This window comes from Hyperolius riggenbachi, chromosome 11, assembly GCF_040937935.1.
Source record: "Hyperolius riggenbachi isolate aHypRig1 chromosome 11, aHypRig1.pri, whole genome shotgun sequence".
Classification (NCBI taxonomy): Eukaryota; Metazoa; Chordata; class Amphibia; order Anura; family Hyperoliidae; genus Hyperolius; species Hyperolius riggenbachi.
Window position 1 is genome coordinate 51,576,759 of NC_090656.1, and position 3,287 is coordinate 51,580,045.

Here is a 3,287-nt window from a genome sequence, read left to right on the forward strand (position 1 = left end):
AGTGTATTTTTACAATACACTTCCATGCACTTTCGTATACCTGAAACAGGAAGTATCCACACACGTGTGCCACTTCCTGTTTGGACGGATGCCAGACAGGGAACACCATGTACTAACACGGTGTTCCCTGAAGGCTTGTTTTTGGCGGTGCTGCGCACCACAATGCTAACACCAATTTGTAGTGTGAAACCAGCTTCAGAGTCTAGAGCTAAAAGTATTAGAGGCAGAGGATCAGCAGGATAGCCAGGCAACTGGTATTGTTTAAAATGAAATAAATATGCAAACCTCCATATTCCTACTTCAGTTGCCCTTTAGGTTGAAACACTATGGGCCTGATTCTCAAAGCGGTGCAAACTGTTTGCACGCCTGTGAAAAGCCCTTTATCACGCCTAAACTCAGTTTACGCGTGATAAAATTAAACTCGCGCGGCCATTAAACCCTATGGGCGCTGTGGGCGGAGTTGCGCGCGGGACTTTGCGCGCGATAAAGAGCACAAAACGGTGCTAACTCAGCAGTGCAAAGATTATCACGCCTAAAGTCTTTTAGGCGTGATAACTGAGTTATCACCGCTTTGTGAATCAGGCCCTATGACATCTCTGCCCCCTGAACTTCCTCTATGCCCCCCTGTACCTACAGCGTCCACCTCTGTGTCACCTCTGTTTCTGGGCCAAAAGAGCTCTCCACAGACATAACGAATGGATCTTTATACTTCTTGCATGTGGGACCCCCTTTGTTAATGTTGACATCTGTAGATTAAATCCTAAATGATAAAACAACACCAAGTTCCTGTGAGCAGACCAAATGTGGGCTGCAGTGGTTCCTGCATACCCTTGCTTACAGTGAGGAGGACAGCCTGATTTTCTGACCCTGCTTCTAACTGACCACTGCTGCAATGGGATTCTGTTGGCCTTCTACCTCTCCTTGGATGTTTCTGCTGTACAACATTATCCTCCTCAACCCTCTCTACTTTCACTCTGTTGGTACATGCCATCATCACATGGTCATCTATTACCTCCTCCTGGCAAGTCTCAATCTCACTCTAAGCATCGGGAAGTTGCATCTCTCTTTCTGCATGCCTGTAGTGCCCCTGTGCAGACATTGCCCAATGTAGACACTCATCACATGCCACCGCCACCCACCAAAATCTCTCACTAGTCAAACCTGGTGTACTCAGGGGCGTTTTTAGGCATAGGCAGTACAGGCCACTGCCTGGAGCGCCATTGGTCCTGGGGGGCACCATTCCCCTGATTAAGCCCCACCCCTGAACTAAGCCCTGCCCACTGAACTATGTCACACCCTCAAGGGTGTTTGTACCTCCTTCTGTCCCCTTGTGCCTCCTTGCACACCTTCAGTCTCCTTGCACACCTTCAGTCCCCCTGTGCCACCTCTGCCCCGTGTGTGTCCCTCTGTCCCCCTGTGCATCCTTCTGTCTCCCAACGACTTTAAACCCACACTTGATTGCCACCTAGCTTTTTGGCAAGATTTGTTGGGGGTTAGCATAAACCAGGACTCTCTCCAGGCCTTAGGCACCTGCTTAAGTTGCCTTGTGGATGATCCAGCTCTGTGTGTGTCCCTCTGTGCCTCCCTCTGTCCCACTGTGCCTCCTTCTGTTTCCCTTTTTGTCTCCCTTTGTTCCCTTGTCACATTATCCATTCCCATCCCCCTCCTGTGCTTCCCACACTCCAGTGTGTAAAGGCAGAGTATAGTGCAGCAGAAGCTGTGCTCTAACCTTCCCTTTGTAGTCCAGTGCTGTGCATGTGCGACCATCATGTCTGTTTCCTGCTCCCTCTAGTGCTGGCTCTTCTTATGTAGCATGTAATCATGCTACATGTGGTAGGAGATGCTGGGCACTAGGTACTGTGGTTGTCACGATCGCTTCTGCAGCGTGTACTGCTGGTTGCAGTGGTATTGCAACCCAAGCAGTTCTGATGTCATTACATGCATTTGCTTTGCACTCAAACTAGCTGCTGATTCCATCTGCAGTGGCTCTGCAGTTCTGGCCAGCTCAGGATTGAATAATTACCATTCACCTGTGTGTGGGAATCTGCATGTCTGCTCCCATTGGATGACCTCAGTATAAAGATCTGCTTCCTGCAGGGCTCCACGGGCTATCATAGTTTCAGATCAGTCTGTTACTCTGTCTGGGCCCCCCTCGCTCCTAGATCTTGTGTGGACTGCACTGACTCCTGCGAAGGCGACAGTGAGTCCATCTGGTCCTGATCCTGTTTATCAGTATTTGTTACTTTGCTGGTTTTGCATCATATATTGGTTCATCGCCGATATATACGCATACTAGCGCGTTTGTTATTTTCCTTGTATTCGTGTTACGTTAATACATCAGTGTCGCTGATATATACGTACTCTAAATGTGTATATCCTGTGTTCAGACAGTCAGTTTCTAGCACGCTTTGGTAGGTTGCGCGTATCGTGATCACCCGTGCTTAGTTAGTTCAGTCCTGTTCCTGTTACCTTGCGTGGATTGCGCTCACTTCTGCGTAAAAGTAGCGAATCCTTCTGAGTCCTGTTCCTGTTACCTTGCATGGATTGTGCTCACTTCTGTGTAGAAGTAGCGAATCCTTCCTAGTCCTGTTCCTGTTACCTTGCATGGATTTTTCCAGTTCCTAGCTAGTGTTCCTTGCTTATGTTATATATCGGTTCATCGCCAATATATACATATGTTAGTCAGTCATTTGTAGCTTCATTGATAGCTGTAATTGTAATACGCTGGGAATATTGTATCCATTGTATTTAAGTATTTTTTGTGGTTGCTTGGATCTACGCCTGCTCTGTGTGCCACATCTCCTACGGGAGTCAGTCCTCTCCTCCACTAAACTGGGGATATCCTGATTCCTTGTGCTAGCGTGTGTACCTCCTTCACATCAGGATATGCACCACGTGCTGACTGTGGAGAATATACCACCAAGCCTAACAGTGGTGAACAGACAGGCAAAAGCACAGCACTGGACTCCAGCGGAGAGGTGAGAGCACAGCTTCTGCGGCACCATACTCTGCAATTACACTGTAAGCTGGGGTAGTGCAGGAAGGGGGAGTGCAACAAAATGTGAGAGTTGCGTGAGTTGTTGGTATCCCAGGGACTCCCCTGTATTATGCATCCACCCTATACAGAACATGGTTTATGGTTTATATTCTCTAGTATGTGGTGGGTTTGTTTTTTTTTTGGGGGGGGGGAGGTGGGTTGACACAGGACTTCTTGCCTGGAGTGCCGAAAAGGCTAGAAACAGCCCTGGGTATACTGGTAATTATAATAAATGTCCTTACTTCAAATG